The sequence below is a fragment of the Phalacrocorax carbo genome (assembly GCF_963921805.1).
Source record: "Phalacrocorax carbo chromosome W unlocalized genomic scaffold, bPhaCar2.1 SUPER_W_unloc_3, whole genome shotgun sequence".
Classification (NCBI taxonomy): domain Eukaryota; kingdom Metazoa; phylum Chordata; class Aves; order Suliformes; family Phalacrocoracidae; genus Phalacrocorax; species Phalacrocorax carbo.
The window spans coordinates 607,760-634,460 of record NW_026990254.1 but is presented as its reverse complement, the minus strand read 5'-3'; the positions used below and the strand labels follow the sequence as shown (position 1 = coordinate 634,460).

General features: G+C 47.0%; 1 protein-coding gene across 6 annotated transcripts in view; it reads left to right on the top strand.

Moving 5' to 3' along the window:
* LOC135310861 (polycomb group RING finger protein 3-like) overlaps nt 1-26,701 on the top strand; it is a 116,034-nt gene that overhangs the window by 27,862 nt on the left and 61,471 nt on the right. For 3 of the 6 annotated variants that reach the window (XM_064439934.1, XM_064439933.1, XM_064439929.1), the window contains exon 2: nt 11,448-11,488. The exons of 2 other annotated variants lie outside the window; for them this stretch is intronic. The gene's annotated coding sequence lies outside the window, so the exon portion shown is untranslated. Of the gene's footprint in view, nt 1-9,815; nt 9,935-11,447; nt 11,489-26,701 lie in introns of all 6 variants that reach the window. One more of the 6 variants, XM_064439930.1, reaches the window with a different exon arrangement.

Genomic DNA, 26,701 nt, shown 5'->3' with positions numbered 1-26,701 from the left:
TTGTTGTTAATATATTTGTAAAAACATTTTTTCTTATCCCATACAGCAGTGGCCAGGTTGAGTTCTAGCTGGGCTTTTGTTTGCCTAATTTTCTCTCCGCAAGACCTAACAAGGTCTCTGTACTCTTCTTGAGTTGCCTGCCCCTTCTTCCAAAGGTGGTAGACTCTCCTTTTTTTCCAGAGTGCCAGCAAAAGCTCCCTATTCAGCCAGGCCTGTCATCATCCCCACTGGTTGATCTTGCAGCACTTGGGGACAGCCTGCTCCTGCGCCTGCAAGACTTCCTTCTTGAAGAAAGCCCATCTTTCCTGGACTCCTTTGCCCTGCAGGACTGCCTCCCAAGGGACTCTCTCAACCAGTGCCCTGAACAGGCCAAAGTCTGCCCTCCAGAAGTCCATGGTAGTGGTTCTGCTCACCCCTCTCCTTACTTCACCAAGGACTGAGAACTGAATCATATCATGGTCGCTAAGCCCAAGACAGCCTCCGACCACCACATCTCCCACCAGTCCTTCTCTGTTTGTGAACAGGAGGTCAAGTGAGGCAGCTCCCCGGTAGCCTCACTTACCAGCTGCATCAGAAAGTTATCTTCCACAGACTCCAGGAACCTCCTAGACTGTTTCTTCTCTGCTGTGTTGTATTTCCAGCAGACATCTACTAAATTGAAGTCCCCCGATTGAATTGAAGGCAACCGATTGTGATACTTCCGCCAGCTGCTTGTATAACATTTCATCTACCCCTTCATCCTGATTGGGTGGTCTATAACAGACCCCCAGCAGGATATCTGCCTTGTTGGCCTTCCCTCTCATACTTACCTATAAGCACTCGCTAAGCTCTACACAATCGAAGCACACCCTAACATATAGAGCCACCCTACCACCTCTCCTTCCTTGCCTCTCTCTTCTAGAGGAGCTTATAGCCATCTATTTGTGCTGGTTTTGGCTGAGAAGGGGTTAATTCTCCTCATTGTGGGGGGTCGGCTACCTTTCCAGCTTCCCCAGCTCTGCCGTGGGGCAGGGAACTGGGAGGGGCAGGGCCATGGCAGGGGCGGCTGACCCCGACTGGCCAATGGGATGTTCATTCCATACCATGTGACGCCATAGCCATTATATTAAGGGGGAGGCAGTTGCGGCTTGGGGAGGCACTTATTGTTAGTTTTTGGGAATGTTGTTTTGGTTTTGACTAAGAAACAAGAATATTACCCAGAAATCTGCCACAAGGCTTGATGGTTACGAGTGGCAGGGCATGTGGGATAGCATGGGCAAATACCTAGGGCAGTGGGCACCCCCAGTGTTTTGGAGTTTCACCCCTGAACAAGTGCAGAATCCTGAAAAACTAGTAGAATATTTGGAGAAAGCATGTTGTTACGCTGTGAACTCCAGAGAGACACAGATAACTGCAACGTGCTGGGGCCTGGCCCATGTGTACCGAGCTCTGCTCAACAGTATTCAGTGCTCCCAATGGGAAGAGAAGGTCTCTGGATTGAAAGGCAAAGTGACAGGCACGGCGGCCACTCAAACCCCCACGACAAGTACTGGAGCTGACTCAGAGAATCAACCCGTGCCAGTATGAGTTGCCCCCATACACAAGAAGAAATACTGGAAGCGGACGTCAACTCGTTTAGATCGGGATGATGAAAAAGCAGGGCCATCACGGGGAGAGGAGGAAGAAGTCATAAATGAAATAGAGACCACCCAATCCCTGTCCTTGAGTGAGTTGCGAGATATGCGAAAAGGTTTCAGCCATTGTTCAGGTGAACACATTGTCACCTGGCTGCTCTGATGCTGGGATAATGGGGCCAGTAGCCTGGAACTAGAGGGAAAAGAAGCCAAACAACTGGGATCCCTTTCTGGGGAAGGGGGCATTGACAAAGCAACTGGAAAAAGAACACAAGCCCTCAGCCTCTGGAGGTGACTCTTGTCTGGAGTGAAGGGAAGGTATCCCTTTAAAGAAGACGTTACATATCGCCTAGGAAAATGGACAACTATGGAGAAAGGCATCTAGTATCTAAGGGAATTAGCTGTGTCTGAGGTGATTTATGGTGACCTGGACGATCAACGGTCATCCAAAGATCCAGATGAAGCCGGGTGCACACGACCCATGCGGCAGAAGTTTGTACGGAGCGCACCATCTTCGTATGCAAACTCATTGAAAGTAATGTCCTGGAAAGATGACGAGACACCAACGGTGGCTGAGTTGATTGATAGACTCCGGGATTACGAAACAAATATCTCTTCCTTGCTCGTCTCTGCTGTGGAGAAACTATCCCAAGAGGTCCAGTGTAGATGTACGCTTCTACGGGAGAACTTATCTTGGGCCGCATATCTCTGGGACACAGGGCTCTACCCACCCTGGGGACAGTGATGCACAGACATCAATATGATGGATACAAAATGTCCGTTTATTTAGCTGCGTCACACGCTTATATAGCTCTTGCGGTTCCTGTTCCTGCCACTCCTATGGGGAGGAGTCTATCTTTCCGTCACATCCCGTAATCTTCCGGTCGCCGATCCCTGTCTATTCCCCTACAGTCCAGCAACTCAAAGAAGATCTGTCCTACTCCCCACCTCGACAGAGTAGTGTCTCAGCTGTTAGGAATAAGCATCCTTTTGCTTAAAGGAGAGGATGCACACCACGGGCCACCCTATGGTTCTACCTGCGTGACCACAGAGAGGACATGGTGGGGTGGGATGGCAAGCCTAATTCAACCCTAGAGGCACAGGTACGTGAGCTGCAAGGAAGACCAGTCTCTCAGGGAGGCTCTTCCAGGAAAGCTGCTGCTCTAGTTTCCAGTGAGCAGATCCCCAGACAGAGGAGTAGAAGTGCTGATTTTATTTCTGAACCTAATAGGGAGACTCTGGATTCACATTTACCGGAAGTGAGTTGCGAATGCCACTATTAGGACTAGAGGGGCCCTGCCTCCAGCCAGGTGGAGGAAGGGGATAACCGGGTTTACTGGACTGTGTGGATCCGATGGCCTGGCACATCTGACACACAGGAGTATAAAGCTTTAGTGGACACTGGTGCACAGTGCACCTTAATGCCATCAAACTATATAGGGGCAGAACCCATCAGCATTGCTGGAGTGACAGGGGGATCCCAAGAGCTAACTGTATTGGAGGCCAAAGTGAGCCTAACCGGGAATGAGTGGCAAAAGCACCCCATTGTGACTGGCCCAGAGGTTCCCTGCATCTTTGGCATAGACTACCTCAGGAGAGGGTATTTCAAGGACCCAAAACAAGTGGGCTTTTGGTGTAGCTGCCTTGGAGACGGAGGAAACTAAACAGCTGTCTACCTTGCCTGGCCTCTCGAAGGACCCTTCTGTTGTGGGGTTGCTGAAGGTCAAAGAACAACAGGTGCCAATCGCCACCACAACAGTGCACCAGTGGCAATATCGCACCAACTGAGACACTCTGATCCCCATCCATAAACTCATTCACCAACTGAGGAGCCAAGGAGTCATCAGTAAGACCCACTCACCCTTTAACAGTCCCATATGGCCAGTGCGGAAGTCTAATGGAGAGTGGAGACTAACAGTAGACTATCGTGGCCTGAATGAAGTCACTCCACTGTTGAGTGCTGCTGTGCCAGACATGCTGGAACTTCAGTATGAACTGGAGTCAAAGGCAGACAAGGGGTATGCTGCAACTGATATCGCTAATGCATTCTTCTCAGTCCCTCTGGCAGCAGAGTGCAGGCCACAGTTTGCTTTCACATGGAGGGGCGTCCAGTACACCTGGAATCGACTGCCCCAGAGGTGGAAACACAGCCCTACACATCATGCAACTGATGCTACATGGAGTAAATGGGTTTCAGTGATCACCCATCGCGCTTGTATACGAAATCCCCGTCGCCCAGGAATCTGGAAGTGATTATGGACCGGCCGGAAGGCAGAGATTTTGGATTATCAGCAGAGGAGGAGGTGACATGTGCTGAAGAAGCCCTGCTGTATAACAGGCTGCCAGAAGATGAAAAGCAGTATGCCCTGTTCACTGATGGGTCCTACCATCTTGTGGGAAAGCACCGGAGATGGAAGGCTGCTGTATGGAGTCCTACATGAGAAGTAGCAGAAACTGCTGAAGGAGAAGGTGAATTGAGCCAGTCTGCAGAGGTAAAGGCCATCCAGCTGGCCTTAGACATTGTTGAATGGGAAAAGTGGCCAGTGCTCTATCTCTGTACTGATTCCTGGATGGTGGCAAACGCCCTGTGGGGCTGGCTGCAGCAGTGGAAGCAGAGCAACTGGCAGCGTAGCGGCAAACCCATCTGGGCTGCCACATTGTGGGAGGATATTGCTGCCCGTGTTTCCCCCCCTGGGTTTCGTGCCTCTCGTTGTTTTCCTTTCCATTGCATTTTTGTTGTGTTTTTAACATTTTAATTATTAAACTGTTCTTATCTCAACCCACAAGCGCTACCCTTCTGATTCTCTCCCTCATCTACCGGTGGGGGGGTGAGCGAGCAACTGTGTGGGGCTGAGTTGCTGGCTAAACCACGATATCATTGTAGCACTTCAGTCATAAAAGTCATCCCACCATTTCTCTGTGATGGTGACTGAGTCATAGCTATCCCACTGCACAGTGGCTTCCAGCTCCTCCTGTATGTTGCCCATGCTCGTGCTTTGGTGTAGATGCACTTGAGCTGGGCTATCGGTTTCACCCCCAACCTTGGGATGCCAATCCTAGGCTCCTCTCTAGTAAGCCTGGCTATATCCCCTATGAAACCTAGTTTAAAGCCCTCTTGATGAGCCCTGCCAACTCGGATGCAAGAATCCTTTTCTCCCTTTGAGATAGGTGAACTCCATCTGCCGCCAGCAGGACCAGATCCATGTAAACCTCCCCATGATAAAAAACCCCAAAATTCGACCAATGGCACCAGACTCTGAGCCACGTGTTAATCAGATGAGTCTTCCTGTTCCTTTCAGTATTATTCTTTCCTGCCACTGATAGGATTGAGGAAAACACTACCTGCACTCCCGATCCTTCGACCAGTCGCCTCAGTGCCTTGAAGTCCCTTTTGATTGCTCTTGGGCTTCTCTCTGCAACCTCATCGCTGCCCACTTGCACAACAAATAGTGGGTAGTAATCAGAGGGCCTTACCAGACTAGGGAGTTTCCTAGTAACATCTCTGACCCAGGCCCCAGGGAGGCAGCAGACTTCCCCGTGGGATGGGTCTGGTCAGCATATTGGGCCCTCTGTCCTCCTCAGAAGGGAATCGCCTACAACAATTATCCTCCTTTTCTTCTTAACAGAGGCGGTCATAATGCATGGGGCTGACTGACTCTCCCTAGGCAACCCCCCGGATCAACGTTCACCTAGATCCTCGTTTGCCTGACCCTCAAGTTCCAGAGCCTCGTGACTGTTGTGTAAGGGCAGCTGGGAAGGTGAGGGAGGCCGGGAGGGGGTTCACCTGCCACCCCGAGCAGGGACCTGTTTCCATTCCCCTGCATCTCTTAGGTTCCCTCCTTCTGCTAGGTGGCAAGACGGATTATTAGATTATTATTAAATTATTATTAAAATAGATTATTATTATTAATTTATTAGATGACCAAACTCCTGTCTTATTTGTGTGCCGTAAACCTGCAGCTACTGGTTCTTGTCTATGCCCTTCAGTACCAGGGTTTTCTCATGTAAGTAGCATGCATTTGCTTTTGCAGTGTAATCACGTTCCTTTTGCCTTTTTAGAGAAAGTTTTTCTCTCCCCCCCCCCGCCCCCCTCCCCCCCCCCCCGTAAAACCTTTGAATAGATTTGTAGCTTTCTACCTTCTCAAATTTTTAACATTGCTTGGAAAAACCTTGGTAATAAAACTGTATTAAGCATTTGGTATAGATTTTGTCATCCTGTGTAGAGGTAAAATCCTTGACCAGTGGACACCCAGTATTTTCTCTACTCTCAGTACTTTATTACTGCAGTGTTGCAATGCAGACTCATGTTTTCTTTCATCTGTGTTTGTAATGAGTGGAAAACTAGAAAGGTGCACCTCTGTGCTGTGGAGAAAGTATTTTAGAAACACTGAAGGGCAGAGAGGCATCCAGTTCTAAGACTGCTTTTAATTGCTCAAGAAAGAAAACTTGTTTAACTGTCATGCAGGATTCCAGCATGATGATCAGAAATAAAGTTTCGTAAATTGACATTTTCTAGTGAGCAGTTTCTTTCATGAATATGAAAAAAATCGTTATGCTTTGGATTTTGTGCTTTGTGGGTGAAAATGTCTTTGCTCAGTAGGATACTTCAAAGATTATCTTCATATTGGGGGTGGAACTTTTTGCTGGATATCTACTAACAAGAAGAATAAAACTACTGATTAGATACTGCTGTTATAAATGCTTGTTTTGTAAGTGATGGCTTAAAAAGGTTGTTTAGATGGGAAATTCATTATGAAAGGACAGAAAAATAACAAGAGCCTTTGATTCTCATTGCACATCTCTTGTGAAAAAAAGATTTTTCTCCACAGATTAACTACTTCAGTACAATTTCTTAGCTGTACTTGGTTGGAATTTGGTCCTACTTAATAGCTATTTAGTAGCTTGTGCAAAACTTGATGGTATTTGATTGATCCCTAGTTGCTAATGTGGGAAAAGTTGATTACTTCTGTCTTAACTGACAAGAATTCACACTACTAAAATGTCACTGTAATTGTTAGTAGTTTCTTCTCTCTCCTCTTAAGTACTCCCCAAAAATCCAACTAAGTTTTCAAGATTTCTTCTTCCTGAGTTTCACAGGCTGGCTGTAATTGAGTGTGGTGGTTTAACCTGACATATAGCTAAATACTACACAGCTGTTTGCTCACTCCCCCCAGTGGGACGGGAGAGAGAATCAGAAAAAAGGTAGAACTTGTGGGTTGAGATAAAGACAATTTAATAGGACAGAAAAAGATGGGAAAATAATAATAATGATAAAAGAATATACAAAACAAGTGGTGTACAATGCAATTGCTCACTGCCCACTGACTGATGTCAACCAACAACAGGGCAGCACCCTGTCTGTGGCAGTTTGTGTAGCTGGCCATGTTAGTGTCCTCTGTGAGAGTGTGTGTGCGCACGCGCATCTCTGGGATATGCACTCAGCAAACAGGAAAGCAGCAGCCACATCCATTGGCTTGGGACAGAGAGACCCCTGGGCTTGTCTCCAGCAGCCAGGCAGGAGGAATCCTGGAGTCTGCCAGAGGTAGCAGCCTTATAACATCCCTTAACAGTGTTCACCCCTGTTCTGGACTCTCATGAGAGAAGCTAACTTCTTGTCTTGCATTAAAAAAACATTAGGTACAGATGAGAACTACAGTTTGCCAATCTATCAAGTTACTAAGAGCAGTCCTAGCAGTTTGGGTACTCCTGTAAATAAAATAAAATACGTGTTAAAATGCTAGCACTCACTTGGCCCTGAACTTGTTTGTATTAAGGGTTAGTAAGTATCCTTGCCCAGTCACCAATAGGTGGTCTAGATAATAAAAATGAAGTGTACTTCATTCTTAGCTTTTCATAATGCATCATTGTCTTCTTGCATTCAGAGCACGTAGCATGTGGTAATATAGGACCGGTTTGGCATTTTTGTTTTCCCCTCTCAAGAAGATAAGCACCACTCTTCCCTTCCATTTGAATTGCAACGTGCTGTGTTCTCTCCAGGTACGGGGAGATATTTGATAATCCCTTTTAGAAAACATCTTCATTGATCATAAGCTTGTGCTGTGATGTGCTTTCTGAATGGTCTGGTGATAAACCTGTAATTCAGTTTCTTCAACCACAATATAAATGAAGACATTTTTGCTGAAGGAATAGATTCTGTTGCAGCAGATGCGTCCTCAAATCCATTCCCCTCTGCAGCCAAGGGATTTTCTGTTCTCTGTGTGAAGTTTTTTGTTGTTGGTACCAAAACAAAGGCATTTAATGCCACTCTACTTTGCTTTCAGTGTGGCAATGTTTAATATTTCTTTGAATTTTCCCTGAATGCAGTTAAAAACAGTATCCGAAGGAGGTACTGAGAGATTGTTCAGTTGCATTGCATTCTGTTTTTTACCCATTACTGTCATGAAGATTAATTGTATCATAGCGTTTATAATTTCCTTAAGCAATATAAAAGCAAAATTAATAATCGCAGGCTATGCCTTTGATTCTGATGGAGGAAGATAAAGAAGCAGTATTCCTTTTTTGTCTTTGTTGTGGTTTAGCCCCAGTCAGCAACTAAGCACCACACAGCTGCTCACTCACTCCCCCCACGCCAAAGCAAAAGTAAGAAAACTCGTGGGTTGAGATAAGAACAGTTTAATGGTTAAAGTAGAATAGTAATAGTAATAATGGTAATGATACTAATAATGATTGTGGCGATGATAATAATAATGATACTAATAATTATAATAATAACGATAATATAATGAAAAGGAAAAGAGCAAGAGAAATGAAACCTGGGGGGGGGAAAGTGATGCAACCGCTCACCACCCGCTGACAGATGCTGCCAGTCCCTGAGGCGTAATTGCCGCTTCCCCCGGCCAATTCCCCCAGTTAATATACTGGGCATGACGTCATATGATATGGAATATCACTTTGGCCAGTTTGGATCAACTGTCTTGGCTGTGCCCCCTCCCCTCCCAGCTTCCTGTGTACCCGGTAGAGCATGGGAAGCTAGAAAAGTCATTGACTAGTATAAGCACTACTTAATAACAACTAGAACATCAGTGTGTTATCAATATTATTTTCATACTAAATCCAAAACACAGCACTATACCAGCTACGGTGAAGAATCACAGAATCACAGAACGGTAGGGGTTGGAAGGGACCACTAGAAATCATCTCGTCCAGTGCCACTGCTTGAGCAGGTTCACCTAGAGCTGGGGCACAGGACCATGTCTATGAGGGTTTTGAATATTTCCAGGGAAGGAGACTCCACAGCCCCTCTGCGTGGCCTGTTCCACTGCTCTGTCACCCTCACAGTAAAGAAGTTTTATTCTCATGTTTAGGTGGAACTTCCTGTGTTCCAACTTGTGCCCATTGCCCCTTGTCCTTTCATTGCGCACGACTGAAAAGAGTCTGGCCCCACCCTCTTGACACCTACCCTTTAGATATTTACAAGCATTGATAAGATCCCCCCCTCAGTCTTCTCTTGTCCAGGTTAAACAAATCCAGGTGTCTCAGCCTTTCCTCATAAGGGAGATGTTCCAGTTCCCTGATCATCTTCATAGCTCTCCTCTGGACTTGCTCAAGCAGTTCCCTGTCCTTGTTAAACTGGGGGGCCCAAAACTGGATGCAGTACTCCAGATGTAGCCTCACTAGGGCAGAGTAGAGGGGGAGGATAACCTCCCTTGACCTGCTGGCCACACTCCTTTCAATGCAGCCCAGGATACTGTTGGCCTTCTTGGCCACAAGGGCACAGCGCTGGCTCTGGGTCACCTTGCTGTCCACCAGCACTCCCAGGTCCTTCTCCACAGAGCCGCTTTCCAGTAGTTCAGCCCTGAATCTGTACTGGTGCATGGGGTTGTTCCTCCCCATGCGCAGGACCCTACACTTGCTCTTGTTGAATTTCATCAGGTTCCCCTCAGCCCAGCATTCCAGCCTGTCCAGGTCTCGCTGGATGGCAGCACAGCCTTCTGGTGTATCAGCCACCCCTCCCAGCTTGGTATTGTCAGCAAACTTGCTGAGGTTGCACTCTATCCCATCATCCAGGTCATTGATGAATGTGTTGAACAGGACTGGACCCAGCACAGACCCCTGGGGAACACCACTAGTGACAGGCCTCCAACCAGACTCTGCACCACTGATCACAACCCTCTGAGTTCTGTTGTTCAGCCAGTTCTTTATGCATCTCACTGTCCACTCATCCAACTCATACTTCCTTAGCTTGTCTATGAGGATGCTATGGAGACAGTGTCGAATGCCTTACTGAAGTCAAGATAGACAACGTCCACTGCTCTCCCTTCATCTACCCAGCCAGTCACAACATCATAGAAATCTGTCAGGTTGGTCAAGCATGATCTTCCCTTGGTGAATCCATGTTGACTGTTTCTGATAACCTTCTTTTCCTCTACATGCCTGGAGATGACCTCCAGGATGAACTGCTCCATCACCTTTCTGGGGATGGAGGTGAGGCTGACTGGCCTATAGTTTCCCAGGTCCTCCTTCAAAAATTAACTCTATCCCAGCTAAAGCCATTATAGTCTTTATAACATCTGTATATTTCCTGTGTGAATTAACTTTTTTAAAATTGCCTTCTTTTGTCAAGCTAAAACGTTCATGTGATGATCCTCTGTTTGGAAAGTGATGGAAAAACATTTTTTTCCTTTTATGTTGTAAAATATATGAAGATTTTGGAGGTATTTTCAGATTTCCATCTGAAAATTTTTTGAAAATTCAATGGAATGGAGAGCAGATTCTTTTAAATAGATTTTGAGAATAATACTGCTTGCTGTGGATCTTCAAACCCGTATCTTCTTTTTAACAGAACAGTAATTTTCTTCTGTCATTTTCATTTGTGCAAATGTGGTTGGTTGACCTAAGCTAGCAGCTAAGCACCACACAGCCACTTGCACACTTCCCCCCAGCAGCACGACAGGGGAGAGAACAGAAGAGCAAAAGCAAGCAAATTCATGCATTGAGATAAAGTTAATATAATAAGCTAAGGAAAGGGGAAGAAGAAAGAAAACACAAGACAATGCAAAGGCAGTCACTCACCACCTCCTACAAGTAGACCAATGCCCAGACAGTCCCTGGGTAATGGCTACTTACCCAAAACCCTCCTCCCCTCCGATTTTATTGCTGCTGCATGATGTTATATGGCATGGAATATTCCTTTGGTCATTTCAGGCCAGCTGTTCTGGTTTTGTCCCCTCCCACCTTCTTGCACACCCCAACCTATGCACTGTGGGGCAGAGTGAGAAATGGAGAAGGTATTGACACTGTGTAAGCACTGTTCAGCAACAGCTAAAACATTGGTGTGTTATCAGCACTGTTTTGGTCACAAATCCAACACAGCACTGTGCTGCCACAACTCTCTTCCTCCTGAATAAGCTCTGCTACCCATGATGGGCTCCAAGCTGTCTGTGGATGATGCTGTGCATGTTGTGATTGTCAGAGGTGGCTTTGGAGGGATTGCAGGTGCCAGCCAGCTGAAGTCCTGGGCAGTCGCCTTTGTGCTGGTGCTTAGCACCATACAGGCTACTATGAAGAAAATTAGCTCCATCCCAGCCAGACCCAGTACAGCAGATAATTGATTTCTTTTGGTCTGTGGTAAGCTTGTCCTTTCATAGAGGATGTTACATGGGTGTTTCCTGAAGTTCCTTCTTCTACTAATTCTGGCAGGCTTTCCCTTTGTTTTCTGTATCAAAAATGAATGCTTCTTTTTCCTTTGAGTTGTTTTGAATTAATACGTCTAGGTAGTGTTAGGTGAGCTTAGTAGGTTAAGATTTCTATGTGGTGGCTGAATTTTAAGGAGTTTTGGATGCTACCTTTCAGATTATTTTTCTGTCTTTTCAGGTCTCTGGATGGCAGACTCAAAAGAAATGCAGTTTTAAGAGGTATGCCTCATGTAGCCCAAAATATTCCTGACTAGCATATATGCTAATGATAAAGCCACTCCTTTCAGGAGGAGTCTCTTTGCTTGTCCTCTGTTTTTGTGAGTCTACTCTAAAAGTTTTCTTTGCTGGAATCTCTGAAAGCTGCTTCTTCAAACCTGTTTTGTTAGTGGCTTAACTTTACTGAAGAGGTCTGCAATATACTGCTTACCCTTCTGGTTTATTTTTTTACATGGCATTGCATTAGTAGAGAAAGTATAGTGTGAATGAGGATACTTGACTGACATGCCTTCCCCCTTCCACCCTCTCCTGTTGTGGATTTTCTTTAAATTGGAAGTGTACTCCAAATACTTCTGTAGTTTGTTTCCTCTACTCCATCCCTTGGTTGAATACTTGGGCTATCAGGCACCAATACTGTTCCTAGCATCAGTGTGGTATAACATAACATTATTTGGAAACAAAAAGAAGAAATACTAGTCTCTGTTCAAACAGTCATTTTGGCATATTGGCCGGATATTTGGACCTGATTGTTTTTTGTTTTGATTTTCATGTTCCGTCTATTCAGAGGTCTGCCTCTTTTACTCCTCTCCAGTATTCATATGTTGTGTCTGAATAATTCAGTGTTTTATAGCTGCTAGCAAAAGCACTCTCCTAGAAATTAAATTTGCTAGTTCTTCCCATATCAATTTCATGATTCATTCAAGAAATTGTAGGGAATCTGTTCCCTTTTTTACAATTTGGAACAGATTTTAGAAAAATAGCCTTTTTCTCATTATCACAAAAAGCTCTGCTCTCTGCTGTAAAAGATTGTTTAAACAAGTAACTGAGTAGCAGATCTAATGAAGAAAATGAAATGAAATAATTAAATCCTACAGATATGTCTTGGTTGGCTGTAACTGACTTTTTAAACAAGTTATGCTAAGATTTTTCTGTAACTCTTCACTAATTGCTACAAAACAGTATTTTGGATTGAGGTTTGGTGACAGCTGAAGTTTTGCTGTGCTCAGTTGTGGAAAACAGACATTCAAAAGCTGAGGGTAAAACTGCAAATGTTCAAGTCCTGGTCCCTCCTTCTTGGCTCTCTGCTTTTATTTAAGAACTTGACTGCAATCATATGAAAGATTCCGAAGTTCTTGGGCATGCATATTGTATGCACTGACTAGTCATATAATCATTTTTACTGAAGGAAGCCAAGCTAAAAACATCTTCAGTTAATATCAAGGAACAGAATCATAGAATTGTTAAGGTTGGAAAAGACCTCTAGGATCATCAAGTGCAACCGTCAACCCAACACTACTATGTCTTTTAAACCATGCCCTGAAGTGCCATGTCTACATGTATTTTTTTGAACACCTCCAGGGATGGTGACTCAACCATCTCTCTGGGCAGCCTGTTCCAATGCCTGACCACTCTTTCAGTGAAGAAATTTTTCCTAATATCCAATCTAAACCTCCCCTGATGCAGCTTGAAGCAGTTTCCTCTCGTTCTATCACTAGTAACTTGGGAAAAGAGACCAACATCCACCTCGCTACAACCTCCTCTCAGGTAGTTGTAGAGAGCGATAAGGTCTCCCCTCAGCCTCCTCTTCTCCAGACTAAAAAGCCCCAGTTCCCTCAGCTGCTCCTCATAGGACTTGTTCTCTAGACCCTTCACCAGCTTCATTGCCCTTCTCTGGACACTCTCCAGCAACTCAGTGTCCCTCTTGTACTGAGGGGCCCAAAACTGAAGACAGTATTCAAGGTGTGGCCTCACCAGTGCCGAGTACAGGGGCACGATCACTTCCTTACTCTTGCTGGCCACACTATTCCTGATACAAGCCAGGATGCTGTTGGCCTTCTTGGCCACCTGGGCACACTGCTAACTCATGTTCAGCTGGCTGTCTACCAACATCCCCAGGTCCTTCTCCATCTGGCAGCTTTCCAGCCACTCGTCCCCAAGCCTGTAGCATTGCATGGGGTTGTTATGACCTAAATGCAGGATCTGGCACTTAGCCTTGTTGAATATCATACAATTGACCTCAGCCCATTGATCCAGCCTGTCCAGGTCTCTCAGCAGGGCCCCTCTGCAGAGCCTTCCTACCCTTGAGCAGATCGACACTCCTGCCCAGCTTGGTGTCATCTGCAAACTTACTGAGGGTGCACTCGATCCCCTCATCCAGATAATTGATAAAGATATTAAACAAGACTGGCCCAAATACTGAGCCCTGGGGAACACTGCTTGTGACCGGTCGCCAACTGGATTTACCTCCATTCACCACAACTCTTTGGGCCCAGCCATCCAGCCAATTTTTTACCCAGCGAAGAGTACACCTGTCTAAGCCATGAACTGCCAGCTTCTCTAGGAGGCTGCTGTGGGAGACAGTGTCAAATTTTGAATGCAATTTTAAATAGATTGAGCTTCACTTCCTATTTATTTGGTGTAGGGGAATAGACAGGGATCGGCGACCGGAAGATTACGGGATGTGACGGAAAGATAGACTCCTCCCCATAGGAGTGGCAGGAACAGGAAGCGCAAGAGCTATATAAGCGTGTGACGCAGTTAAATAAACGGACATTTTGTATCCATCATATTGATGTCTGTGCATCACTGTCCCCAGGGTGGGTAGAGCCCTGTGTCCCGGAGATATGCGGCCCAAGATAAGTTCTCCCGTAGAAGCGTACAGCTACAATTTGGAACAAAATGCATTTGAACTTGAATGCAGATCAGAATGTGGGCACTAGGTTAGTGGATTATAGAGTCAGGAGGAATGAAATAATTTGTTCCAAATCTATCTCTTGTTTAACAGTCACCATAGGACTTCCCTCATTTACAATTATTGTTTGAACTTTTGGAAGGCTTAATAAGTTGTGTTTGAATGTTGCAAGCCACCTTACATCTTATGTATACTGGAAATATGTATTTACTGTTCAGAGGTATGTCTTTTCCCCTTTAAAATTCAAACTTAGGTTGGATTACTTGGTCTGGAAAAGTTTTCAAATTCACTTTTGGCTTCCTTTTGGGCAAGGTGCTTGATTAAGAGGTAGGAAGATAGGATTTTTACAGATCCTGTTGCCTGCATTCCAAAATGGTGGTGGTGGGTGTATTACCTTCTATCTTATAATTTTTTTGAAAGATAATATTGTAGAAGTAATTAAGAGAAAAGCTTAGATTTGTCTAGAGAATAGGGTTAGATAAAGGAAGATGGCTAATCTCAGTCTTCCTAATCTAAGCTTTTTTTGGACCTTTTATTAGCTGGCTATATAGAGCTGGCCCTTATGTACCACATATCAGGTTAACTACCTGTGTAAAAAATATCAGTAGTCTGAGCAGAATAATGTTGCTTCAAGTGGAATTGTCCAGAGAAATTTGGCTGATGGTAAACATGTTTTTCACAGTATCATTTAGGTTGGAAGGGACCTTGTGAAATCATCTAGTCCTCAAGCAAGGTCAACTAGAGAAAGTTGCCCAGGACTGTGTCCAGTCAGGTTTTGAATATCTCCAAGGATGGAGACTCCACAACCTCTCTGGGCAACCTGTGCCAGTGTTAGGCTACCTTCACAGCAAAAAAAAGTATTTTCTTTTGTTCAGCTGGGATTTCACGTGTTTAAATTTGTGCCAATTGCTTCTTTTCTTGTCACTGGATACTACTGTGTCATGGTTTCAGCTGGGATAGAGTTAATTTTCTTCACTCTAGCTGGTATAGTGCTGTGCTTTGACATTAGCATGGAAAAAAAAAACCGTTGAGATAACACACAGATGTTTAGGCTGTTGCTGGGTAGCGCTTATACTAGTCAAGGACACGTCTAGCCTCCCATGCTCTGCTGGGTGCACAAGAAGCTGGGAGGGGAGGGGGCACAGCTAAGGGAGCTGATTCAAACTGACCAAAGGGATATTCCATATCATGTAACGTTATGCCCAGTATGCTAGCTGGGAGGAGCTGGCTGGGGGAGGGAGGTGGCAATCGCGGCTCGGGGACGGGCAGCGTCAGTCGGCAGGTGGTGAGCGGTTGTATCGTTCGTGTTTCTGTGGTTTTTTTCCTGTTTTCTCTTTCCTTCCTTTTCCCTTTTATTATATTAACATTATTGTCATTATTATCATAGTCATTTATCATTATCATTTTATTGTAATCATTAAACTGTGCTTATCTCAACCCACAAGTTCTTTTGCTCATCCGATTCTCTTCCCCATCCCACAGGGGTGGGGGGGGGGTGAGCGAGCGGCTGCGTGGTGTTCAATTGCCAGCTGAGGCTGAACCACGACAGTCTATTTTTGGCACCCAACGTGGGGCACGAAGGGTTTGAGATAATAACAGTTGCTGGTCACAGCATTGATTCATCTGCTAGCAGTATTAGTGTGTCCAGTCTTTACCATGCTGATTGTAAAGTACATGTTAAAACTTGCTGTTGGTTTTGTCAGTTTGCTGTGCTCTGCAGTGATTAGAGATATTTTGCCTAGGAGACTTGTTATTAAAACACTGGCCTTGACTGTTATCGGTTATTTAGGTCTTGCGTGGAAGCCGTTACTGTACTACAGCTACCACCTCATGGAGGCAATTAGCAATTATACCTCCTCCTCTGAGGAGTTTTTTATGGAGGAAATACAGAATGGCACCGTAGCTACTATCTTATGTAATGTCTCCTCCTTCATTACAACAACTTTTCAGTATCTTGAACATCCTTGTGTAGTTAAGATACATCTGTTGATATTGCTTTGGCAGGTGGTATCAGATCTGTCTAAGGTTAGTAAGCAAGTTAAGAATATAATCCAGAGATCTGTCCCAAGGCTCGATAGCTATGGGTGGCAGGGTATGTGGGAAAGTATGGGCAAATGCCTAAGACGGTGGGCACCCCCTGTGGTGTGGGACCTCACCCCTGAACAAGTGCAGAATCCTGAAAAATTAGTAGAACATTTGGAGGAAATATGTTGTCACCCTGGCAATTCCAGAGAGATACAGATCACTGCCATGTGTTGGGGTCTGGCTTATGCCTATCGAGCCCTATTTAACACTATTCAGTACCCCCAAGGGAAAGAGAAGGGAGCTATTCCAACCCCCGTGACAAGCACTGCGGCCACTCAAACCCCCACGATAGACACTGCAGCTACTCCAACCCCAGTGACAAGCACTGTGGCCACCCAACCCCCTATGACAGATACTGCAGCTACTCCAATCCCAGTGACAAGCACTGCGGCCACCCAACCCGCCGCGACAGATAGTGCAGCTACTCCAACCCCAGTGACAAGCACTGCGGCCACCCAACCCGCCGCGACAGATACTGCAGCTACTCCAACCCCAGTGACAAGCACGGCGGCCACCCAACCCACCGCGACAGATACTGCAGCTACTCCAACCCCAGTGACAAGCACTGCGGCCACCCAACCCGCCGCGACAGATACTGCAGCTACTCCAACCCCAGTGACAAGCACTGCGGCCACCCAACCCGCCACGACAGATACTGCAGCCACTCCAACCCCAGTGACGAGCACGGCGGCCACTCAAACCCCCACGACAGGCACTGCAGCTACTCAAACCCCAGTGCCAAGCATTGCAGCTGAACCAGAGGACCAACCTGTGCCAGTATCAGTCACCCCTATACGCAAGAAGAAATCATGGAAGAGAAGGTCAACTCGTTTAGAAAGAGATTATGAGGAACCAGGGCCATCACGAGAAGAGGAGGAGGAGGAGGAACCATGTGTACAAGAAACGGAAACTACCCGATCCCTATCCTTGAGTGAGTTGCGGGATATACGGAAAGATTTCGGGCGTCATTCAGGTGAGCACGTTATCACCTGGCTGCTCCGATGCTGGGATAATGGGGCCAGTAGTTTGGAATTAGAGGGGAAGGAAGCCAAACAACTGGGATCCCTCTCTAGGGAAGGGGGCATTGATAAAGCAATTGGAAAAGGAACACAAGCCCTCAGCCTCTGGAGGCGGCTCCTGGCCGCAGTGAGAGAGAGGTATCCCTTCAAGGAAGATATTGTATTTCGCCTAGGAAAATGGACGACCATGGAGAAAGGCATTCAGCATCTAAGGGAATTAGCCGTGCTTGAGGTGGTTTATGGTGACCTGGACGATCAACGGTCCTCCAAAGATCCAGATGAAGCTGAGTGCACACGACCCATGTGGCGGAAGTTTGTACGGAGCGCACCATCCTCGTATGCAAACTCATTGGCAGTGATGTCCTGGAAAGATGACGAGACACCAACAGTGGCTGAGTTGATTGATAGACTCTGGGAATATGAAGCGAATCTCTCTTCCTCGCTCGTCTCTGCTGTTGAGAAACTGTCCCGAGAGTTCCAGCAACTCAAAGAAGATATGTCCTACTCCCCACCAGTACGGACCAGTATCTCAGCCATTAGGAGTAATCGTCCCTTGGCTCAAGAGAAGGGATACACATGACGGGGCACCCTATGGTTTTACCTGCGTGATCACGGAGAGGACATGAAGAAGTGGGATGGAAAACCTACCTCAGCCTTAGAGGCGCGGGTACGTGAGCTGCAAGGGAGAACAATTATTCAGGGGAGTTTCTCCAGGAGAGCTGCTGCTCCAGTTTCCCGTAAGCAATTCTCCAGACAGAGGAGCAGAAGTGCTGATGGCCTGACCGATCTTAACAGAGACACCCGTGATTCATATTTACCGGAAGTGAGTGATGAATACTATGATCAGGACTAGGGGGGCCCTGCCTCCAGCCAGGTGGAGGAAAGGGATAACCGGGTTTACTGGACTGTGTGGATCCGATGGCCTGGCACATCTGACCCACAGGAATATAGAGCTTTAGTGGACACTGGTGCACAGTGCACCTTAATGCCATCAAACTATATAGGGGCAGAACCCATCAGCATTGCTGGAGTGACAGGGGGATCCCAAGAGCTAACTGTATTGGAGGCCGAAGTGAGCCTAACCGGGAATGAGTGGCAGAAGCATCCCATTGTGACTGGCCCAGAGGCTCCGTGCATCCTTGGCATAGACTACCTCAGGAGAGGGTATTTCAAGGACCCAAAAGGCTACAAGTGGGCTTTTGGTGTAGCTGCCTTGGAGACGGCGGAAATTAAACAGCTGTCTACCTTGCCTGGTCTCTCGAAGGACCCTTCTGTTGTGGGGTTGCTGAAGGTCAAAGAACAACAGGTGCCGATCGCCACCACAACAGTGCACCGGCAGCAATATCGCACCAACAGAGACTCTCTGATCCCCATCCACGGGCTCATTCGTCGACTGGAGAGCCAAGGAGTCATCAGTAAAACCCACTCACCCTTTAACAGTCCCATATGGCCAGTGCCGAAGTCTAATGGAGAGTGGAGGCTAACAGTAGACTACCGTGGCCTGAACGAAGTCACTCCACCGTTGAGTGCTGCTGTGCCAGACATGCTAGAGCTTCAATACGAACTGGAGTCCAAGGCAGCCAAGTGGTATGCCACAATTGATATCGCTAATGCATTCTTCTCAATCCCTCTGGCAGCAGAATGCAGGCCACAGTTTGCTTTCACATGGAGGGGCGTCCAGTACACATGGAATCGACTGCCCCAGGGGTGGAAACACAGCCCTACCATTTGCCATGGACTGATCCATAATGCTTTGGAACAAGGTGGAGCTCCCGAACACCTTCAACACATTGATGACATCTTTGTGTGGGGCAATACAGCAGAAGAAGTTTTTGAGAAAGGAAAGGAAATAGTTCAAATCCTCCTGAAAGCTGGTTTTGCCATAAAACAAAGTAAAGTTAAGGGACCTGCACGAGAAATCCAGTTCTTGGGAATAAAATGGCAAGATGGTCGTCGTCAGATCCCCATGGATGTGATCAGCAAAATAACAGCCATGTCTCCACCAACCAGCAAAAAGGAAACACAAGCTTTCTTGGGCGTTGTGGGTTTTTGGAGAATGCATATTCCACACTACAGCCTGATCGTAAGCCCTCTCTATCAAGTGACCCGGAAAAAGAATGATTTCAAATGGGGCCCTGAACAACAACAAGCCTTTGAACAGATTAAACGAGAAATAGTTCATGCAGTAGCTCTTGGGCCAGTCCGGGCAGGACAAGATGTAAAAAATGTGCTCTACACTGCAGCCAGGGAGAATGGCCCTACCTGGAGCCTCTGGCAGAAAGCGCCAGGGGAGACCCGAGGTTGACCCCTAGGGTTTTGGAGTCGGTGATACAGAGGGTCTGAAGCCCGCTATACTCCAACTGAAAAAGAGATATTGGCAGCATATGAAGGGGTCTGAGCTGCTTCAGAAGTGGTTGGTACTGAGGCACAGTTGCTCCTGGCACCCCGACTGCCAGTGCTGGGCTGGATGTTCAGAGGGAACGTCCCCTCCACATACCATGCAACTGATGCTACGTGGAGTAAATGGGTTGCACTGATCACCCAGCGGGCTCGAGTAGGAAACCCCAGTCGCCCAGGAATCTTGGAAGTGATCATGGACTGGCCAGAAGGCAAAGATTTTGGAATATCACCAGAGGAGGAGGTGACACGTGCTGAAGAAGCCCCACTGTATAACACACTGCCAGAAAAGGAGAAGCAATATACCCTGTTCACTGATGGGTCCTGTCGCCTTGTGGGAAAGCACTGGAGATGGAAGGCTGCTGTATGGAGTCCTACACGACAAGTAGCAGAAACTGCTGAAGGAGAAGGTGAATCGAGCCAGTTTGCAGAGGTAAAGGCCATCCAGCTGGCCTTAGACATCGCTGAACGGGAAAAGTGGCCAGTGCTCTATCTCTGTACTGATTCCTGGATGGTGGCAAATGCCCTGTGGGGCTGGCTGCAGCAGTGGAAGCAAAGCAACTGGCAGCGCAGAGGCAAACCCATCTGGGCTGCCGCACTGTGGCAAGATATTGCTGCCCGGGTAGAGAACCTGGTTGTAAAGGTACGTCATGTGGATGCTCACGTCCCCAAGAGTCGGGCCACTGAAGAACATCGAAACAACCAGCAGGTAGATCAGGCTGCCAGGATTGAAGTGGCTGAGGTGGATCTGGACTGGCAACATAAGGGTGAACTATTTCTAGCTCGGTGGGCCCATGACACCTCAGGCCATCAAGGGAGAGATGCAACATACAGGTGGGCTCGTGATCGAGGGGTGGACTTGACCATGGATGTTATTGCGCAGGTTATCCACGAATGTGACACATGCGCTGCGATCAAGCAAGCAAAGCGGATAAAGCCTCTGTGGTATGGGGGACGATGGCTGAAATATAAATATGGGGAGGCCTGGCAAATTGACTATATCACACTCCCACAGACCCGCCAAGGCAAGCGCCATGTTCTCACCATGGTAGAAGCAACCACCGGCTGGCTGGAAACATATCCTGTCCCCCACGCCACTGCCCGGAACACTATCCTGGGTCTCGAAAAACAAGTCCTGTGGCGACATGGCACCCCAGAGAGAATTGAGTCAGACAACGGGACTCATTTCCGAAATAATTTCATAGACACCTGGGCCAAAGAGCACGGCATTGAGTGGGTGTATCACATCCCCTATCACGCACCAGCCTCTGGGAAAATCGAAAGGTACAATGGACTAGTAAAGATGACACTGAGTGCAGTGGGGGGTGGAACATTCAAACACTGGGATACACATTTAGCAAAAGCCACCTGGTTAGTCAACACGAGGGGATCTGCCAGGCGAGCTGGCCCTGCCCAATCAGAATCCTTATGTACTGTGGAAGGGGATAGAGTCCCTGTAGTGCACATAAAAAATATGCTGGGCAAGACAGTCTGGGTTATTCCTGCTTCCAGCAGAGGCAAACCCACTCGTGGGATTGCGTTTGCTCGAGGACCTGGGTGCATTTGGTGGGTGATGCGGGAGGATGGAGGAGTCCGGTGTGTACCTCAGGGGGATTTAATTTTGAGTGAAAACAGCCAATGAACTGAATAATATGCTGTTAATTGCTATATGATGTTGTATGTCATCACTACTATGGTTGCATCAGTGGAATGTTATCATGGTGGGAATCTCCCAATTAATAATAATAGCAAATGAACTTTCAATGGAACTGAGCAAAGTGCAGCAGTGAGAGAACAAGAACTACCAGTGCAGCGGTGATGGAACAAGGACTGACATGCAGCAATCTGACCCCACGCACACCGCCTCTCTGAAGGACCCTTACAAGAGATGAAATCCAAAGTCATGGACTAAATGAACTCAATGGACATTTCACAGGCATTTTACAGGGGTGTTCCATAAACTAGTGGAATTATAAACGAAAATCTGTATATATATATATATATATATTGTTAAGGGATGAGAAGATGGATAGGGATTATTGAATTTGTACTGAATAGTATGGGACCTGAGCATGATGTCAATGATATGGAATAAGGGGTGGATATTGTCATGGTTTCAGCTGGGATAGAGTAAATTTTCTTCACTCTAGCTGGTATAGTGCTGTGCTTTGAAATTAGCATGGAAAAAAAACCCCGTTGAGATAACACACAGATGTTTAGGCTGTTGCTGGGTAGTGCTTATACTAGTCAAGGACATGTCTAGCCTCCCATGCTCTGCTGGGTGCACAAGAAGCTGGGAGGGGAGGAGGGCACAGCTAAGAGAGCTGATTCAAACTGACCAAAGGAATATTCCATATCATGTAACGTCATGCCCAGTATGCTAGCTGGGAGGAGCTGGCTGGGGGAGGGAGGTGGCAATCGCGGCTCGGGGACGGGCAGCGTCAGTCGGCGGGTGCTGAGCGGTTGTATCATTCGTGTTTCTGTGTTTTTTTTTCCTGTTTTCCCTTTCCTTCCTTTTCCCTTTTATTATATTAACATTATTGTCATTATTATCATAGTCATTTATCATCATCATTTTATTGTAATCATTAAACTGTGCTTATCTCAACCCACAAGTTCTTTTGCTTGTCTGATTCTCTTCCCCATCCCACAGGGGTGGGGTGGGGGGGGTGAGCGAGCGGCTGTGTGGTGTTCAGTTGCCAGCTGAGGCTGAACCACGACAGAGCTCCCTCATCTTCGTTCTCTCCCATAAGGTATTAACACATATTGTTAAGATCCCCTTTGAGCCTTCTCTTCTCCAGGCTGAAGCGTCCCTGCTCTCTTGGCCTGTCCTCATATGACAGATTCTCCAGTCCCTTAATCATCTTAGTAGCCCTGCACTGGACTTGCTCCTGTAAGTCCATATCTTTCTCGTACTGAGGAGCCCAGAATTGGACACAGTACTCTAGATGTGATCTCACCAGTGCTGAATAGAGAAGAAGGATAACCTCCCTCAACATGCTGACAATGCTCCTCCTTATGCAGCCCAGTATACTGTTGGCCTTCTTTCCCACAAGAGCGCATTGTTGGCTCATGGTCCTTCTCAGCATAGCTACTTTCTAGCCAGTTGGCTCCCAGCACGTACTGGTGCCTGGCGTTGTTATTCCCCAGGTGCAGGACTTGACATTTCCCCTTGCTGAACTTCATGAGGTTCCTCTCTGCCCTGTCCTCCAGCCTATCAAAGGTCCCTCTGAATGGCAGCACAACCCTCGGGCATATCAGCCAGTACTCCCAGTTTTGTATTGTCTGTGAACTTACTAAGGATGTTCCAGCATCTAGATCATTAATGAAAATCACAGAATCACAGCTTGGAAGGGACCTCAGGGATCATCTAGTCCAACCTTTCTAGGAAGAGCACAGTCTAAACAAGATGGCCCAGAACCCTGTCCAGGTGACTCTTGAAGGTGTCCGACGTGGCCGAGTCAACCACTTCCCTGGGGAGATTATTCCAATGGTTGACCATTCTCACGGGTGAAAAATTTCCCTCTCATATCCAATTGGAATCTCCCCAAGAGCAACTTGTGTCCATTCCCCCTTGTCCTCTCCATGTGACGCCTTGTAAAAAGGGAGTCTCCATCTTCTTTGTAGCTACCCCTTAAGTACTGGTACATGGTAAGGAGATCCCCTCTAAGCCTCCTTTTCTCAAGGCTGAACAAACCCAGTTCTCCCAGCCTATCCTCATATGGCAGGCTTCCCAGTCCTTTGATCATCTTGGTGGCCCTTCTCTGGACCCCTTCCAGCCTGTCTACATCCTTTTTGTATAGCGGGGACCAGAACTGTACACAGTACTCCAGGTGTGGCCTGACAAGTGCTGAGTAGAGTGGGATGATGACTTCTTTATCTCTGCTGGCGATGCCCTTTTTGATGCAACCCAGCATCCTGTTGGCCTTCTTGGCTGTAGCAGCACACGGTTCGCTCATGTTGAGCTTCCTGTCCACCAGGACCCTCAGGTCCCTTTCCACAGAGCTGCTCTCCAGCCACGTGGATCCCAGTTTGTGCTGCACTCCCGCATTATGTTTTCCCAGGTGCATGACCTTACACTTGTCCTTGTTGAACTTCATAAGGTTCTTGCTGGCCCACTCTTCCAGCCTATCCAGATCTCCCTGCAGAGCAGCTCTCCCTTCTGGAGTGTCTACTTCCCCACTCAGTTTGGTGTCATCTGCAAACTTCATCAGGCTACACTTGATCCCATTATCCAGATCACTTATAAAGATGTTGAATAACATTGGGCCCAATATCGATCCCTGGGGGACTCCACTTGTGACAGGTTGCCACTTGGAAAAGGAGCTATTTACCACCACCCTTTGGGTGCGGCCTCTCAGCCAATTCCCCACCCACTGCACAGACCACTTGTCTAGGCCATAACGCATTAATTTCTCCAGGAGGAGACTGTGGGGGACCGTATCAAAGGCCTTGGAGAAGTCCAGGTAGACAATGTCCACCGCCCGCCCCATGTCAATCAGGCAAGTCCCTTTGTCATAGAAGGCCACCAGGTTTGTCAAGCATGATCTGCCCTTAGTGAAGCCATGTTGGCTTTTCCCAATCACATGCTTCATTTGACTTGTGATGGCTCCCAGGAGGATTCGTTCCATAACTTTCCCAGGGATTGAAGTAAGGCTGATGGGCCTATAGTTACCTGGATCATTCCTCGAGTCCTTCTTGTAGATAGGGGTAACATTTGCCTTTCTCCAGTCCTCTGGGACATCCCCCATTCTCCACAACTTCTCAAAGATTATGGAGCGCGGCCTTGCGATGATGTCAGCCAGCTCTCTCAACACCCTTGGGTGGATGGTCTCAGGGCCCATCAATTTGTATGGGTCCAGCTCCTGTAGTAATTCATGTACTAACTCTTCCTTCACTGGTGGTGGGTTGGTGTTTGGATCAAGCGGCAATTTAGTTCCTGAAGTCTGGGACCCGGCAGTGCTGATAAAGACAGAGGTGAAGAAAGTGTTGAGGACCTCTGCCTTTTCAGCATCGTTGGTGATTGACTCTCCTTTTCCGTTTAACAGTTGGCCTATGTTTTCTTTCTTTTTCTCCTTGTGGTTGACATGTCTGAAGAAAACTTTCTTGTTGTTTTTCACATGTACAGCCAGTTTCAATTCAAGCTGGGCTTTTGCTTTTCTAACTGCATCTCTGTACGCCCTGGCAATGCCCTTGTAGCTCTTGATGGATAATCCTCCACTTCTCCATCTCTGGTATGCTTCCCTTTTGGATTTGAGTAGACCCAGGAGCTGATGGTTGAGCCAAGGGGTCTCTTGCTCCACTTACTTCCCTTTCCTTTATAGGAGATTAACTGGTATTGTGCTTCCAACAGAGAGTTCTTGAAGAACTCCCAGCACTCACTAGCTCCTTTATCTTCCATGGAAGCATCCCATGGAATCCCTCCCAAATGAGTTCTGAGCGAGCTGAAGTTTGCTCTTCTAAAATCCAGAACCCTTGTCTTAGAGCTGACCTTCAGCACACTCAGCAGGATCCCGAAGTCCACAATATTGTGATCACTGCAGCCAAGGCTATCACTAACCGAGATATTACAAAGCAGGTTTTCTCGGTTTCTGACTAGCAAGTCCAGCAGCGCCTCCTTCCTGGTTGGCACATCTAACATTTGTATCAGGAAACAGTCCTCTATACATTCCAGGAACTCGGTGGATGACATGCGAGCTGCCGTATTGTTCTTCCAGCAGATGTCTGGGTAGTTGAAGTCACCCATGAGGACCAGGTTCTGTTGGCCAGAAGCTTGCTTTAGTGCCCCAAGTATCGCTTTGTCGGCATAGTCATTGTGATTAGGAAGCCAGTAGCAGATGCCTACTGTGAGGTGCTGCTTGGAGACAACCCCTCTGACTTTAACCCAGAGGCATTCGATAGAGCAGTCCAAGCACCATAGTTGATTTTGAAACATTCGGGGGTTTCCTTAATTTAGAGAACAGTGACTCCACCTCTTCTACCCTGCCTGTCCTTACGAAAGAGCCTATAACCATCCGTTGCGATCCCCCAGTCGTTTGAGTTGACCCACCATGTTTCAATTGCTCCTATGATGTCATACCCTTCTGAGTGGGCATGGAGCTCCAGTTCCTCCTGTTTGTTTCCTAGACTGCGTGCATTCGTATAATACATTTGAGGTGATTACTCTTCTGTTTCACATCTTGGGAGACAACTACATAACATTTGTCACTGCACTGCTTGGCCTGACACTACTCCCCTGTTGGACATGCTTGTATGAGCATTTCTGCAATGGATCCTACCCCCCAAGTCCTTCAGTTTAAAGCCTGCCTCACCAAGTTAGCCAGCCTACTGCTGAAGATTCCCTTACACCTTTTAGACAGGTGGATTCCATCCCTCCCTAGCATGTTGTAGTCATTGAAGAACACCCCATTGTCACAAAAGCCAAACCCCTCACAGTGGCACCAGCCACGTAGCCAGAAGTTGATATACATTATGTGCCTGTTTTTGGCTGCTCCCTTCCCTCGAACTGGCAAAATGGAAGAGAAGATCACTTGGGCACCAATGTTTTTCACTTGCTCCCCCAGGGCTCAAAAGTCTTCCTTGATTTTACCCAGGTTACTGCTCTCAGTGTCATTCATGCCTACATGAAATAGCAGCAGTGGATAGTAGTCGTTTCTTTTTATGATGTCCAATGTTTGTTGCTGGTACAGTTTCCCCTTGCAGGGGACTTTGCAGACCTTGCTCATGGGTGTCGGCTTGATATCTGTTTCTGATTGTGATGGTAGAGGGTGCAGGCTGATGTGGAATCATGCTTCTGTGAGTCACCAGGGTCCACGGTGCCTCATTCTTGGCGGTGTCTGTCACAGGAACATGATTCTGAAGCCACCTGTCTATCTCTGCCTCAGCTCCTCTAATACTGCGCAGCCTCTTAACCGTTTCCTGCAGTTTGGCCCCCTGATGTAACAGGTCATCAACATGTGCACACCTTGTGCAGGTACTTAGCTTTTCATCAGGAGAGGGGTTTGGGCATTTGCCGCAACCCAC